The following is a 17,855-nucleotide window of genomic DNA, read 5'->3' as shown; positions in this document are numbered from 1 at the left end:
AGCCTTTGTCCATTGTATGCTTATTCTTTCTAGATCTCTGATATTAATCCTTTTCATGTTATATGACTTTCAAGTGTTTCCTTCTGTCTTTTAGTACCATAAAAATCTACCATACAGATGATTTTTTTATATAATGTAGTCAAATAAACCAGTCTTTTTCCTTATCGTTAGTGCTTTTTGTGCCCGGTTGAAGAAATTCATCTGCACCCAGATGTCACAGAAAGACTTCTGTCTTTTCATCTATAAGTGTTAGTTTTGCTTTTCACACTCAGGATTTTATTCCATCTAGAATTCAGTCTCATACAGGAAGCATTTGCTGGGGACCTAATTTTATCTTTACCACAGGGTAGAAGATTATCCCAGCAATATTGGCTAAAACGTCCATCCTTTCCCCCACTGACTTATAATACAACCTCTAGTATTACGAATTCCTGTGTATGAGTATGGGTGTGGGGTGGGAGGGTGGGGGTGCACAGGGTATGTGGGATGTATGGGGTGTGTGGGATGTGGGGATTTGAGTGTGGGTGTGGGGGGACGGGGGATGTGGTTGTGGGATGTATGTGTGGGCGTGAGGGGTATGGGGAGTGGGGGTGTAGGTGTGGGAGATGTGGGGTGTGTAGGGTAGGTTGGGGTGTTAGGGCATATGAGAGGGTATGGGTATAGGATGTGGGAGGCTATGGGTCTGGAGGTGTATGGGGGGGTATAGACAGGTGGTAGCTGGGTGCGAGGAGGTGTGATGTGGGGAGTGGGATGTGGGGGGGGTGTGGAAGGGTAGGGATATAGGGTACGGGGGTGTGAGTATGGGGGAGTAAGAGGTGTGAGAGTGGGAGATGTGGGGTGTGTGGTGTAGGTGGAGGGTGTTAGAGCATGTAAGAGGGTATGGGAATAGGGTGTGAGGGGCTAGGAGGGGGGTGTGGTCGTGAAGATAGAAGGTGGGCTGGTGTGGGTGGGTAGGGGGTATGATGTGGGAGGAAAGAGAGGGTGAGTATAGTATGTGGCAGGGTGTGAGGGTGTGGAGGTGTGGCAGTGTGGGGAGGGCGTATGGGTGTGAGTATGCTCCCTAGGTCTACTGCATGGACCTATCTGTCTGAGAACACAAATCCTGAATATTACACCTTTATAATAAGCTTTGGCATCTGAAAGGGCAAGCCTCCTGGTATTGTTTTTTCAAAATTACTTATCTTTTTGGTTCTTTCTTCTTCTATCTGTATTTTAAGATCAACTTTTCAAAACCCATGAGAACCCCTGTCAGAACTTGTTTTGCACTCCATTAACAAATGCCATCTTTAAATGCTGGTCACTCCCATCGTTAACAAGATGTAGCTAACATAGGTGATTCCTGCCTTCTCTTTTTATTTTTTGATCAATCTTACCAAAAGTTTAAAAATCTTGTTTGCCTTTACAAAGAGGCAGTTTTTTATTTTACTACTTCTATTTTTCTTTGTTTCCCATTTCACAAGTTTCTATTCTTACCTTTATCACTTCCTTCCTTTTATTTTCTTTTGCTCTCTTGACTTTTTTAAAAAGTTTATTTATTTTGAGAAAGAAAGAGTGTGCATGTGAGTGGGGGTGGGCAGAGAGAGAGAGAGAGAAAGAGAGAGACAGAGAGAATCCCAAGCAGGCTCCAGGCCATCAGCACAGGCCCGACTCCGGGCTCGATCCCACGACCCTGGGATCATGACCTGAGCTGAAATTAAGAGTAGGATGCTTAACTGACTGAGTCACCCAGGTGTCCCTTGCTCTCTCAACTTCTTAACTTGGGCACTTATTTGAACAATTTTGAACTTTTGTTCTTTCCAAATACATAACTCTAAGGATATAATTTTCCCTCCAAGCACTGTCACATTCTACAGACCTTAATTTACATTGTTACCACCAGTCAATTCTGGAGATTTCCATTGTGACTTCCTCTTTAATTTGAAATTTTTGTGTGTATGTTTTAAATGTCAGATACATAAACTTTCCTTTTTGTGCTTCTATTATTGATTTCTGACTTAATTTCATTGGGTCAGAGAAGACGGTCTGAAAGAACTTGAGATTTACTTTGTGACCAAAAAATGTCTCATGTGCCTCAAGAGAGTATGTATTCAAAGGGGTGCCTGGGTGGCTCAGTAGGTTAAGCGGCCAACTTGGGCTCAGATCACGATCTCACGGTTCATGGGTTCGAGCCCCGCGTCGGGCTCTGTGCTGACAGCTCAGAGCCTGGAGCCTGCTTCTGATTCTGGGTCTCCCTCTCTCTCTGCCCCTTCCCCACTCCTGCTCTCTCTCTCTCAAAAATAAACAAACATTAAAAAAAGGGGGAGAGAGAGAGAATGTATTCTCTAATTGTTTGTTGTTTTATTATATGACCGAGAACTAGAGCTTGTTCAAATTTTGTACACTGTTGTTTGTTTGTAGCTGACTCATCAATTCCTGAGAAAGGAATATTAAAATAGCCCATACGGTTGCAGAATTATCAATTTCTCCTTGTAAATCGGCCAATTTTTCTATATATTCTGAGGTTTAGTTATTGCATATGTATAAATTCTTTATGATTGTTTTCTTTTATCATCATACAGAAGCAACATTTTACATCACAAAGCCTTTGTCGCCACACACACTCATCTGATATTGATGGAGCCGCACCAGTTTTGCTGGTGTTAATTGCCTAGTCTATTTACTTCACATAAACCATCAAACTCTCTCCCAGATAATGTTCTCGGAAGCATTTGGGTGGGTTTTGTATTGTACTCTTTAGATCCAATCTTCAGACCCGATGTCCTCATCAACTTGCTGGGTGCCCCGAATCACAGGACTTCCCGGAGCACTGAATGTGGGGTTTGAGGTAAGAAGTGGAAATCAGGGAGGCTCCAAGGCTTCTGGCTTAGACAACCGGAACATGGCGCCACGGTGGAAAGCTCAAGAGCTCGGGTTGTGGACACGTAAGTCTGAAATGCTTATTCGCCTTGCAAGCGGAGATGTCAAATAGACAACAAGACACCTGAGTCCGGAGTTGATGGTACAGGCCCAGGGAGGGAGCCATCAGAACAGAGAAAGGGTGAGACACCCCCCACCCCCACCCCAGAGGAGGGGCGTGGAGGTGCAAGAAGCCACGCTGAAGTGAGCAGAGACACAACAGGGAAGGTAGGACGTCCGGACGGGTGGAGACAGCCAGCCCTTTAGGGGCAAGAAAGCAAAAGGGCAGAAACACACACCCGTTACACTCCCTCCCCCCTCCCCCAAGACAAAGTACGAACACGACTAGTGTGAGCAAGCGGTTCCGCACGCGTCCCACTCGCGGCTGCCCCGACAGGCCCCTTCCAAGCCAAGCTAACAAGGAGGACACGGCGCGCAAGCAAAAAAGAACCAGAAACCAGGGGTCTCGTGGGCTCCCCCTTCAGGAAGGTTTCGGGAAGAGACGCCGAAGCCGATAAAGAGCCAGATCAGGAGAGCAACGTGCACGTGACTAAATGGGTACAGGTGCCTTTGTGCACGCGGGAGGACGGCCGGGCTGAGCCCCTAGATGTTTTTCTGCTGACAGGTCAAGACGGCATCACATGGCCGCACGTCTCTCCTGCCATTCTCACGGGCGGCGGCGTCTCTAAGAGCCCGGAAGCTGAGACCACACAGACCCTCAGCAGAGGACCCTCTTGACACATCCAGACTGGCGGCATGCCGAGGGGGGGGGGGGGTCCCGCCTGCACCGTGCTCCCGGCGCCCGCCACTCGGGCTGGGCCCTCCACGGAAGGCACGGCACGGAGGCAGCAGGGGGCGGCACAGCCTCCGGGAGCCCGCGCTGTGTCAGGAAGAGCAGACGCGGCCCGAGAGCCGCAAAGCCGGGGAGCGGCCGGGAGCGGTGTCTGACTGCCAAGGTGAGCTACAGCTCGGGAAGACACCGGCTCCTCCCAGGTGAGGCAAGGAGAGCGCGCGAGCAGACAGGGCGCGGGGCAGGCCTGGAGGCGCCGTCTGCGGAGCGGCGGGCCCGGCAGGAACAAGGTCGGGGGCTCGGCCGGGCGGCTGGAACAGAAGCTGAGCAAAGCCAAGGGAGAAGCGATAAGCCGAACTAGGAGGCGGGGTGCGGGCCGGCGCCAGAAAACCCGGACCGCGCGGCTGACGGGCTCCCTCGCTCGCGTGTTATCGGAAAGATGACGGAATGAATGCCAAGGAACGCTTCAGAGCCGGGGTGGCATATGGAGATCTGGAATTGTATTACTTCTGGAGGAAGTTCCTAAAGTCTAGACAATACGTTTATCTCCAAACTGCGACGTGCTGCCAGGAGGGGACACGCGGCTGAGAGGGCGGCAGCGTGGCACTGCCAAGCTGGCAACGCACAGAAGCAGCGCCAGCTAAAAATGTATCCTTGTAATCAGCGTACAAATGTAGATCTTGAGAACAGTTACAAACTAAGCCGATGTTTATACTGTCAGCGGAAAACTTGGACACCGATCGTTTGGAAAAGAAAAGGTTTCCTTGAAACGATCGGGAGAGTCAGTCTTCCAAACTGACTCACCAAATGAAAACACGGCAAAAGTGCAAATTTAGGTTTTCAGGGAATTGCAAATAAAAATGAGATACAATGACACATCTATTAGAATTGTTAACATTTAACAAACTGACAATACTAAATGCTGACAAGGGTGTGCAACAGCAGGAACTCGCTCTCGTTCACTTCTAGAGAGAATGAAAAATAGCGAGGCTGCTCTGGGAGACAGTCTGGCAGCTCCTCACAAAACCACACACGGTCTTACACGTGATCCAGCAATGGTGCTTCTTGGCAGTTGCCCAACTGAACTGAAAACTTCTGACCAAACAAAAACCTGCACACAAACGCTTACAGCAGCTTGACTCACAATTGCCAAAAACTGGGAGCAACCAAGACATCCTTCAACGGGTGAATGGATAAAGAAACCATGGCACATTCATACAATGGAATATTATTCAGCAGTAAAAAGAAATGCCCTGTCAAGCCACACACACACACACACACACACACACACACACACACACGACAAATCCTAAATACAAATTGCTAAGTGACAGAAGCCAGTCTGAAAAAGCTACATACTATATGACTCTAACTATATGCCATTCTGGAAAAGGCAAAACTGTAGGGATATAAAACAGATCAGTGGTTATCTGGGGCTTGGGCAAGGGGCTGAATAGGCAGAGCCCAGGGGATTTTCAGGGCAGTGAAACCATTCTGTATTACAGTGTAGCGGGGACTGTAAGTAAGCATTTGTCAAAATCCATAAAACTTTACAGCACAAAAAGTTAACCTTAATGTATGCAATTTGAAAAAAAAAAAAAAAGTCATTCAGGATGCCAGGGGAATCCCAGGAAGGCATATGGAAGGCAGTGGAGGAAGCTAACTGCATCACAAATGTAGGGAACAGGCTCCCCGAAGGGGGCGGGGTAAGGTGCCGACCTAAGTCATTCTGCAGGTGAGTGGAGTCTGCAAGACTGAAGGCAGAGGAACTGAACGAAATGATCGATAACACGGATTCCCAGGGGTGCGAGTTAATTCTGACACTGCCCACCCGCACGCAGGGACTGAACAGTGAAGGGAGCGGATGGCGGGAGGCGGGAGGCGGGGGTCTCACTCTTGGAGGAGGTTACGCCTAAGCAAGAGGAGGACACTGGAATGACCCACCCGGTGATGGACTGGAGCTGGGAATGTCAGTGTGAACTCGTGTTTAGCTTGCCGCAGACACAGACGGTTACACATGGAGGTACTTACAGAAATGTGTACCTACACAGGGTAACATATACACACATATTTCTGCTCTGCCAGCAAGAGCGCCCCAGATGATGGTTTCTTATACCATATTCTCCAACCAAAGGAACCAGGCTCCTGATTCTAGGGCCGGTGTTGGGATATATACAATAGGAGCCCAGAGTGTCTTCTAGTACCAGAAAGAAAAGAGGTGCTTAAAACACAGAACAGAGCAAAACAAACACAAACACACACAAAGATGAGGCCCACCCGAAGGACCCCAGAGCCAACTAAAAGGACTCCCACGGGCCTAAGCTGGAACAGTCTGATCGACAGAGCAAATACAGCAGCACAGGAATGTAAACTAGAGTATAGAATGAACATCCATGACCCATTCTGATATGAACAAATGACTGAAAATATAAGTAAATGGGAGAGAGCAAACGAATCTCCTGAGAAGACAGTTCTAAATCGTTTCTGTAGCTACTCTGCGACCAGGGAGGGAGCGTATGTCCCCCCCGCCCCCACCGACGCAAGCATGCACTGTGCATAGTAACCTTCTCCTAAAGAAGAGTGTGGGAAAGGGAAGAGCAGGTGTAGACTGGACACATCAGCCACGTGAGCACCATCGTATCAGTGATAAGTCAAGGTGATAGTATATACTCTTGACATGGGATGAAAATGCACGTCACCTCTGTGGTCTTCCTCCCAAAACCTACACCCCCAGTCTAATCACGAGGAAAATATCAGATAAATTTCAATAGAGGGACATTCTACAAAGTCCCTAAAGTAGTCCTCAAAACTATCAAGGTCATCAAAAACAAGGGAAGTCTAAGAAACTATCACAGCCAGGAAGAGCTTGAAGAGGTATGACAACCAAATGTTATGTGTTCTGGATGGGATTGCAGGAAAGAAAAAGGACATTAGAGAGAGACTAAAGAGGGGCGCCCGGTGGCTCAGTCGGTTAAGCATCTGACTCTTGATTTTGGCTCAGGTCATGATCTCACGGTCTGTGGGTTCAAGCCCCACATCGGGCTCTACACTGAGCGTGCGGAGCCTGCTTGGGACTCTCTCTCTCCCTCTCTCTTTGCTTCTCTCTCTCTTTCTTTCTCTCCCTTGCAAAATAAATAAACTTTAAAAAAGAGAAAGAGAAAACGAAAGAAATCTAAAGTAGGAACTTCACTTAATAACATATCAACATTGGTCCATTAATTATGACAAATGTACTGTATAGTGTTAAACTGGGTGTGGGGTATACAGAGATTCTCTGTATTACTCTTTTTTTTTTTTTTCAACGTTTATTTATTTTTGGGACAGAGAGAGACAGAGCATGAACGGGGGAGGGGCAGAGAGAGAGGGAGACACAGAATCGGAAACAGGCTCCAGGCTCTGAGCCATCAGCCCAGAGCCTGACGCGGGGCTCAAACTCACGGACCGCGAGATCGTGACCTGGCTGAAGTCGGACGCTTAACCGACTGCGCCACCCAGGCACCCCTGTATTACTCTTATATTAATCCTGCAAATCTAAAACTGTTCTAAAATAAGCAGCTTATTTTTGAAGAAAGCCAGCAATTAAAGGTGAAAAAAAGACCAAGGTCACCAAGTTGTCATTTGTCTGCCCCTGGTGGGAAAACAGCAAATTTCTCATAGCGTCGTCGAATTCAGAAAGATTGTCATGTCACTCCGGACACTGACATTGCAGAGTCACAGAGAAGGTGCTTCGGCCAGAAGGTCCACCAAGCTCACAGGAGACACTCAAGATTTTATCATTTGGGCCACCACATAACCTGCGGTGTATCTAAGGCGCTAAGTGTTTTCTCTCTGACTAAAGAGTGTGATCTGCTTAGCTGTAACGGAAGCTGAACAGTGCCAGCTTTGCTTTAACCGCATTTCTAATTGTTACATTGAATATTCGGCGTAGGGAACTGAATATTCTAGAAGGCGGGCTATCATTTCTGGCCACGGTGAACGTCTCTTCTGCCTTGCTGGCCACTGCCTTAGCAGCAGCCTCCTGTGCTGACCACTGCCACCAGGCTAGACGTTGTGCACACACTGCCACTCTCCCTCACACCAACTTCCCAAGACAGGACTATTGTTTCCACCTTCCAGATGTGGACGCTGAGGTCCAGAAACTTCACAGCAAGCAAGCAGTAGAGGCAGTGTTTGAAGTACCCCCTGCCAGGTACCAAGGCGGGGACCGGCTTAGCCTGCCAGGACGGGTTCTGCCCCAGGCCCCTTGGCCTCTCTGCACACAGCCAGGTATACAACAAAGTGGCCTGCAGTGAGGCCTCGCCCGGCTGTGAGCAGAGCCCATTGGTCAAGCAGACATTTTTGTGAACAGTGCAAATGCTCCCGAGAGAGCAGAGGATTCTTCCTACGTGGAGAAAGATCAGGAGTCATTCTGAATCTATGCCCTTGAAACAGAGCCAGGGTCTAAAAGCTTTTACAGAACCACATGCATCACAATCATCAATATGCCATTAGATCCTGGACATTAATTCCCTAAAAGTATTTCTGAACCTTTGAAAGGATTAACCCTTTACCATATTAAAGCCCCCGCACTCACATGAGCTAGAACTGCTGGCTTTTCTTTTTCCACTCAAATGAGACACTGATTTTATTTTTCTATCTTCATTAAGGTTACTGAGATAAGACTGTTTTTGAAAGTGATCCTTTTCCCTTCATTTACCAAATATTAGGAAAATCCTCATTCAGCTCCCAACAGTTAGTTCCACAGTTCCCAAACCTGAAGCAGAAAAACAGTGTTGGTCCTTCCCCGGCTTCTTGATCAACACGGCCTTTAGTGTGCAGGGCTCCCAAAGACTCCCAAGAGAATCGGATGGGGTTCTTAGAAGTCCCCTAACCTGACAGCCGCCAGGCCCCTTGGGGGACACCTGGTGTGCTGCCACTTCCTCCCGGGCAGGAAGAGCAACGCTGTGGTCCTACTAAGTATGCTCCCTCCGCACAGAGCCACCACGGCTGCCACTCAGTGAAGCAGCGTCGGGCTCAGCAGTCGGAGAAGCCGGGGCTGAATCCTGACACGTTCACCAGGGGAACGACCTCGGGCAAGCCTCTTGACTCCTGTATCCCCGGGTCCCCCTCACCCACGGCAGCCGGCCTCCCAGGGCTGCGCGAGCAGTCATGCGTGCGCGTGCAGCACTGCGGCCTAGCAGACGCCGCAGGGGACGGCTCCTCTGGCACCCCACCTGTCTGCACACGCCAGTGACGGCCCCGCTCTCTGATCCCCTCTAGGAGCCTGACAGCAGGCCGGAAGCACAGGGTGGAGCAGGACTATCGCCGCCATCACTTAGATCCCGTGCTCCTAATAACACGATCGTCTTTGCCAAGTGCCCTCTGGAGTCCATCTAATATGCCTCACAGGAGGACCACGTGCACTGGCCCAGAGCCTCTCAAAATGGGGCCAGAAGAGCTCACTGGGAATGCAGATCCATAAGCCTCATACCTACCGGATCAGAATCCGGATTTTTAAAATCCCAGTGGTTCACGTGCACATTGAAGTTTGAGAAGCACTGGCCTAGATCCCTAGAGATGAAAAAGTATTTCAATTTCGAGGTTTCGAGGAGGGAATATTTCAGAGCAGAAAGCACGCCTTCTTTCCCACTCTGGCTATTAATAACACGTATACACAGTCAGTCAGCAGGAAGAGTAAACAGAGATTGGCTTCAGGGGCCTAGAAATAAAAGTTGTAAAAAAGGAAAAAAATAAGTGTGCTGACAAGTCTTATAACCACGAGATTTTCTGTCATCTTTGTGCCAAACCCCTCTAAGCGCTTTCTCCTCTGTTGGATCAAAGTTTGCAGAGATAAATACTGCGTTTTTACAAACAAACATCCAATTTCTAGTTGTAAGCCCCACTGGGAACTAGAACAGCATCACACTGAAGAAGAAAGAAAACAGGAACTCACTGGTGTTTTCTGACAATTTCTGGAAGCCGGTGAGCTCACCCCTGAGTTCAGGGTCACCAGCGCTGCCGCCCTCCTCTGGGCCTCAGCTTCTTTTTTTTTTTTTTTTTTTTAAATTTTTTTTTTTCAACGTTTATTTATTTTTGAGACAGACAGAGACAGAGCATGAACGGGGGAGGGGCAGAGAGAGAGGGAGACACAGAATCGGAAACAGGCTCCAGGCTCTGAGCCATCAGCCCAGAGCCCGACGCGGGGCTCGAACTCACGGACCGCGAGATCGTGACCTGGCCGAAGTCGGACGCTTAGCCGACTGCGCCACCCAGGCGCCCCTGGGCCTCAGCTTCTTAATCTAAGCTGCTGAAATGAAAGGCCCGCCCATGCTACCTGGGGTTTGTGCTAACTGAACCAGCACTTGCTGATCAAGCCAAAACTCCCCTCATTCTAGAGCATTTACTGCAGGGGGCTGGAGAAAAGGGGGGGCAAGAGGAGGGGCCAGCATGGGGACAGAAAGGAAAAGCCCACCCCAGTGGCAACAGTGAGCTCTTCTCCCACACCATGTTAGACTCCGGCTACTACGAAACTTGACTGATGAGGCCCCCAGGCGGCGCCCAACAGAAGGATGAACCATCTCTTAGAGGTGACGGGCCGGACCGCAGAAGCCCCCAGGTGCCTCTCGTGCAGTCAGGGTGCAGAAGCTCTGTTCCAGGAAAAAGAATGTGCTGAAATTCCTTACAACTGTCTCGAAGTAATGAGGTCGATTTGCTCACGAGATGTGCAGACCACTCAGAGAGGGGCTGTCCGGAGCGGCGGCAGAGGCTTTCAGGCAGGCGGACAAATGCACACGTGCAAGAGCCACAGTCAGTCCCAACACCGAACATCCTCTGTGCCTCTCCCACTCCTCAGTGGACCAAATCAGTGAAGCTAAAACCAAGCCCACATTTTCTGCCTGCCGGGCCAATGCAGGGTCAGGAAACCACAGCCCGCTGCCCTTTCTGTACCGCCTATGAGCTAAGACTGGTTTGGGGATTTTATAAGGTTGAGGGGGAAAAAAAAGAACACACGGCAGAGGCCACGTGTAGCCCACACACCTACAATATTTGCCATATGGACCTTTCCAGAAAACACGTCCAGACTGCTGGCTTGTGGCAACCATAGGCTCCAGGTGTCCCCGGTGCAGGTCCGCCCTTGGAGGCATTTTTTCTGCCAAACACACAGCCAAGAAAGCCCCGAGATGCCTTGAAAGCGTGAAACCTGGTGGAAACATGTGCTCAGTCATCCTAAGAATCTAATAAAAACACAGCCACTAACTGCCAAGCTCCCTACGGAACACCGAGAAATCTTTTCTCCGTGTGCACGGGGGTGGGTGGAGGGGACCGTCCAGCCGAGCATGCTCTGGATGGACAACACAAGTGCCGGGGGCACCTTGGCTGGCGAGGGGCCCTGCCTGCTACGGCCCACTGCGCCCCCAGTCTGACTCCCAATGTGCCTGGTCTCCCTGTAACGGAAAGCACCAGGATGCCCACGGCCCTGGCCCAGGTGAGCCTCCAGCCGAAGACAATCCCGGGACTAAGTGCCAGCGGCAGCGTCCCTGCTCGTTCCCGTGGTCAACCACGGCACCGGGCTGGCCACGGAAAGGACGGCAGGAAGCAAAGTCCAGAACCACGCCTCGCGGACAGCAGCGCCCGGTACTAACACGAGTGCGGGCGGAGGCCTCCCCGCCCGGCCGGAGCGCCCCTCCGCACCCGAGCCAGGCGGCCCCACTGACAGACGAGGTCAGCCCACCAACCGGCAAGAGGCCCGCTTCCCGACGACCGCTTCTGCGCGGGCTACTCCGGGGCGCTTCCAGGCGCCCAGGAACCGAAGGCAAGTGGCATTTGGTCATCTCCAGCATCCACTGTCATAACGTATTCGGCAGATGGAGCGCTGTGTCGTATACCTGCACTGTATCACAGCCCTCTGTAGGTCATTTGGCTCACAAAATTGATTTAGGAGAGATTATTCAATTCCATTTTACATTTTCATGTTTGGGAACTCTGCCAGCAGCAACTCCTGTTCTTCCAGAGGTCAGGAAGCTATGGACAAGGCAATCTCCTGCTGTTGTAAATGGAGCTCCATATTCCCGTTATGAATTTCCTGTCAATCTTCAAATTACTTCAAATACGATTGCCCTTCATTCAGACAGTGTTTTATGTCTCCATGCCTGCCTCCTTCCCCTATCTGATTACGGCCTCGTCTGCAGACAGCTCTCCCTCAGAGCCCCTCCGGGCGCCTCTGCCGGAAGTGTGGGCGGGCGAGGACAGGAGGGCCCCGGCAGCCCGGGTCGGGAGCAGGCTGGCCAACCACCGCGGTCATGAGCGAGGGCATCCACCATCTCGTGCCCTCCTCCCTTTCTGCGGGGAAACAGGACCACCGTCGCCGCTGTCTCCTCTCGCTCCGATGGGGGCTCCGCCTGCCCTTCTGCCAGCCACCGGTCACTCCATGTCGCCCAGGCCCGCCGCCAGTGTCTTCTCGGGCATTCCCTGCATCTGACACATGTCACCCTATCCGCCCAGGACTCCTTTGGTTCTCTGCCACAAGACCAGCTGTTCTTCTCAGGTACTCTGATGGAAGCAGGGTCTTCTCCTTGACCTCTTGACATCAGCCTCAGTCCAGGTCCCCGTCCCTCTGTGCCCCCTGCAGAAACCCCATCCACCCATCTAAATGCACACCAGTTCCAAACCCCGACCTTCACGCGATGTCCTGTTCCTATCTCCAATGTGACATGTCCAAGCAAGAACCTCCAGCCTCCCACCCTCCCAACCTGAGACCCCTGACGGCTTCCCCATCCCTGGTCACCAGATGGCACCCTTCCAGGCTATCCTCCTCATGTCACATGTCTATGCTTGTGAGCAAGGCCTGTGAGCTCTACCATCAACCATATCCAGCATCCAACCACTTCACACCCCACCGCCCCGATGTACACCACCATCACCCTTCCAAGGTCAATGGACTGACCTCCCAGTGGGCTCCCTCTTCTGCCCTTGCCCCCTGAAAGAGCAGGCAGAGTCAACCTGTCAGAGCCTAAGTCCATTCATGTCACTGCTTGGCCCAAAACCCTACAATGGCTCCCTATTTCCCACAGAGTAGAAGCCAAATTCTCCCACTAGCCTACAAGGCCCACCAAGACCCGCTCACCCTCCCTGCCCTCCCCCCCTGCACTGCCCTCGGCTCTTGGCCATCATCCATCGTCTCCTCGCCCTCCACTCTGCTCCACCACCCAGCCGCTCTGTCTGTCCTTGGCATCTGCTACCATGTCCCTGCCTCTCAGACATTCTTCCCCAAATATCCACTCATCTAACTTCCTCACCTGCCTCAAGTCTACCCCTAGACATTGCTGCTTCAGCGAGGGCAGCCCAGCCCTCCTCGGCCAGCATTCCCCAACTCCCCTCCCCTGCCCTACCCTCTATCACAACCTGCTCCCTTATTACAGCTCCCGTTCACCATGTCTGTCTCCCCCTGACAAGATGTAAGGCTCCTCGGGGCAGGTGTCTACCTGTTCTGTTCACTGGCAGTGCCTTAGCACCTAGAACAGGGCCTGGCACTTGGAAGGTGTCCATAAATTTGAATTTAAAACTTGCTGGTCTCAAAATGTGAGTTTCCTGGACACCAAAATAAAAGGGGGAGTAAAATGAGTTTCAGTTTTGACTATGGCTTTGACGTGTGAGGAACAGCAAGGATGCCGATGTGGTTAAACAAAGTCAGCTGGGCAAATGGCAGGGAGTGAGCCCCAGCGCCCGCAGAGACCAGATCACGTGAGGCTCGGAAGCACTTCCCCTTGTACTAGGAGGGGCACAGGGAGACTCTGGATAGTTTGGGACAGAGGGATGGCATGATTTGACCTATATTTGTTAATTAAACTTCTGATTTTGAGCTAAACGTAGATTCACATGTAGTTGTGGTTGTACAAATAACACAGAGGAAACCCAGGGACCCGTACCCTAGTTCCCCCAATGGTGACATCTTACAAAATTATCGAACATTATCACAACGAAGATACTGATATTGATTCAGTCAAGATGTGGAACACGACACTTCCATCCCCACAAGGATCCCTCACATTTCTCGTTTACAGCCACAACCTCCCACCCCATCTCTTCCCGAACCCCTGGCTACCACCAATCTGTTCTCCATTTCTATAATCTTCTCATTTCAAGAATATTATATAAACGGAATCAGACAGTATGCAGCCTTTCAGGACTGGCTTTTTTCACTCCCCCTCACTCTCTGGAGATTCCTCCAGGTCATTCCGTGCGCACAGTTCAGTCCTTTTCATCACTGAGGAGCACTCCATGGAAGGGACGTGCCACAGTTTGTTTGACTGTTCACCCGCCGAAGAACATATGGGTCGTTTCCAGATTTTCACTATTTTAAATAAGCCTACTGTGAACGTTTGAGAATAGCTTTTGTGTGAACATAGTTTCCACTGCTCTGGGATAAATGCCCAGGAGTTCTTATTGCTGGATTGTACGGTAGTTACAAGTTTAATTTTATAGAAACTGGCAAACTGTCTTCCAGAGTGCCTGTACCATTTTACATTCCCACCAGCCATGTTGTGAGAGATCCAGTTCCTCCATATCCTCACCACGATTTGCTATCATCACTATTTTTGTTTTATCATAGCCATTCTGATGTGTGCGTAGTAGTATCTCGTTGTGGTTTTAATTTGTACTTCCTGAACGGCTAATGATGTTGAGTATCTTTCCACGTGCTTGTCCGCCATCTGTATGTCCTCTTTGGTGAAAGTTCTCTTCATGTCTTTTGTGCACTTTCAAGTTGAATCGTTTTCCTTTTTTTTTACTGTTGAATTTTGATAGTTTTTTATATATCCCATCACCAGTCTTTTCTCAGATATGTGATCTTTGCAAGTATTTCTCCCAGTCTGTAGCTTGTCTTTTCATCCTCTTTTTTCTTTTGTAGGAAAAGTTTTTAATTTTGATGAAGTCCAACTTCTTACTTCTCTTATAGATGACGTTTGGAGTCTAGGCACTCTTTGCCTAACCTTTGCCCAAAAATGCAAACATGGTCCTATTTTTCCTGTTTTATAGTTTTACATTTTATATCTGAGTTTGTGATACATTTTAAGTTCATTTTTGTATAAGATGTAAGACTTAGTGATTGTTTCATTTTTTACCTATGAATGTTTGATCCCTCCAGCACCATTTGTTGGAAAACCTATCCTTTCTCCATTGAATTGCTTTTGAAATTCTCAAAATCATTTCAGAAAATAATTTCTCAAAAATCATTTGGGCATATTGGTGTGATTCTCTACACTATCTTCTACACTGGGTTCTCTGTACTGTTCCATTGATCGCAGTGTCTATCTTTCTGACAATACCACATAGTTTTGATTACTGTGGCTATAAAATCTGGAAATTATGCAGACTGATCTCTCTCCCTTTACTCTTCCTTTTCAAAACCGTTTTAGCTATTCTAGTTCCTTTATTTTCCATATGTATTTTATAATCAGCTTGTATATATCTACAAAAAAAACTGCTGTGATTTTAACAGAAATTACATTAAACCTGTACAACAGTCTGGGGAGAATTGACATCTTAACTATGTTGCATTTTCTAATCCATGAACACGCTACGTTTCTCCATTTATTTAGATCTAATTTGATTTCTTTCATCAGGGTTTTGTAGTTTACAGTATAAAAGTTCTATAAATGTTTTGATAGATTCAGACCTGTGTGTTTATTTTTCAGGAATTGTATTTTTAACTTTGGTGTCCACGTGTTCATTAATAATAACACACAAAAATAAAGCTGATTTTTGTGTGTTTATCTTGTATGATGCAACACTGCTAAACTCACTAATTCTAGTTTGTTTTATTTTTGTTTTGTAAATTCCTTGGGATTTTCTATGTAACCATGCCATCTGCAGATAGGGACAATTTTATTTTATCTTTTCTGATCTGTAAGCCTTTTATTTCTTGTCTTGTCTTACTGCATAGTCTAGAACTCCTAGCACTATGTAGAATAAGAACAGGTAACCTTGTTTTGTTAGTCATCTTAGGGGGAAATCATTTAATCTTTCGTTTTAAGTATGATGTTAGCTGTAGATTTTTGTAGATGCTGTTTATCAAGTTAATTAACTCTCTATTCTTAGTTTTCTGAGTCTTTAATCAGATGTTGGATTTTGTCAAATGCTTCATTAAATTGAGTGATATGATCATTTACTTTTTCTTCTTTAGCCTGTTAATTACAGTATATTACACTAACCGATTTTCAAATATTGAACCAGGCTTTCATCTCTAAAATTATACAATTCTTTGTATGTATTGTTGAATTCTGTTTGCTAATATTTTGCTAAGGATTTTTGCATCTATATTCATAACAGACGGTCTATTTTTTTAATGTCTTTTTTCTGATTTTAATATCCAGGCCATAATAACTTTATAAAATGAATTGGTAAGTTGTTCTCTTCTATCTTCTGAAAAATACAATAATCATGTCATCAGCGTCCCTGAAGAGGAAATGGGCAGAGCTGAAAAAGTACTTAAAGAAATAATGACTTAAAAGTTTTGTGCTGTTTGTCTGGAGTAGAGCAGTTACTGTCTAAATGTTTTCTCTTTTGCTGTGTTGTCTCTTTCCTGGCCCTTTGGCTGGAGGAAGCAGACTTCTGCTGCATTTTTTTTTGTTTCTTTGTTGGTTTGTTTCCGTTTTCTACACTTGTGGTATTTATGGGTTACCAGCTTCTCAAGTTTGAGGCTAGGGTGTTTAAAAGAACACTCAGAGAAATCACTGTCATGTCATTCCTTGTGTTCTGAGGCCCCTAGCTGGTCTTCCTTCTCATCCTTTGTCAGACTCTGCATTTGTTTTATACATAACATCCAAGGTCTTTAGTTTCACTTAGTGAGAAAAACAGGGGAAGCACATCAACTCCATCCTCCCAGAAAGGGAAGTCGATCTACACTTTGAGAAAGATCATTCTGGCCACTGTGGGGATAATCACCTGTAACTAGACAAAAACTGAAGCAAAGAGACCCGTTAAAGACTAATGAAATTATCCAGGTGAAAGATCAAGGTGGCTAGGGGCCAGGCTGATAGGAGTACAGGTGGTAAGAAGTAGTTAAATCCTGAATATATTGTCAAGAAAGTGCAGACAAAATTTGCAGATGTCGGGCATGAGAGAAACCAAGGAGTCAAAGATGATTCCCAGGGCTTTAGCCTGATGAGTGGGAAAATGGAGTTGCCACCAATGGATATAGAGAAGGCTGAGGAAGGAGCCAGGTAGGGAGAAAGAATGATGATTGAGTTGTTTTTCAAGTGTGAAGTTAGAAATGCCCATGATACAGATAAACAGCAGTGTTAGGTATGGAGATGAATATGAGCCTGGAGTTCAGGGACTGGGGTTCAGGCTGGAAAGATGTATTTAAAGTCATCAGGGTATAGGTGGTATTTAAAGCCATGAAACCAGGTGAGGTCAGTGAGGGAATGAGGTAGAAAGAGAACAGTAACCTCTGGGCTCTCCAATGAGGACTGGGATTTGGAAAGGAGCCAGCAAAAACATATTGAGAAGAAGCAATCAAGAGCTAGGAGAAAAGTTAGAAGTGTGTCCTAGAAGCCAAGTAAAGAAAAGTGTTTTTCTTTCTGTCTTTTTTTAATGTTTATTTATTTTTGAGAGAGAGAGAGAGAGAGAGGGAGCGAGAGAGCCAGAACACAAGTGGGGGAGGGGCAGAGAGAGAGGGAGACACAGAATCCGAAACAGGTTCCAGGCTCTGAGCAGGCAGCGAGCACAGAGCCCGATGCGGGGCTGTAACCCACAAACTGTGAGATCATGACCTGAGCCAAGGTCGGACATTTAACCAACTGAGCCACCCAGATGCCCCGTAAAGAAAAGTGTTTTAAGGAGAAAGGAGCAAAAACCTGGATTCAGATGCTGCTGAAAAGTCAAGCAAGAGGAAGACTGAAACTTGACCACTGGATTTGACAAGGTCAAAGAGGTCTTTGGTGATTCTGATGAAGCTGTTTTTGTGAAATAATAGGGAAAAAACCCAGATGCAGTGGGTTCAAGAACGAATGGGAAGGAATTGGAGACAATAAATGTAGGCCTGAGACTTAGGTGAGTCACTAACTTCACCTATAATTGAGGATAATGGTGCCTTTTCTAACTTAAATGAATCTCTAGTCTGGGTTAGATACAGCAAAGTAAGGAGATCTAGGGAATAGAACTTGTAGGTACACTGGATTTTCATAAGAGA

Source organism: Lynx canadensis, chromosome C2, assembly GCF_007474595.2.
Source record: "Lynx canadensis isolate LIC74 chromosome C2, mLynCan4.pri.v2, whole genome shotgun sequence".
Classification (NCBI taxonomy): Eukaryota; Metazoa; Chordata; class Mammalia; order Carnivora; family Felidae; genus Lynx; species Lynx canadensis.
Note: the sequence above shows the minus strand (reverse complement) of the source record.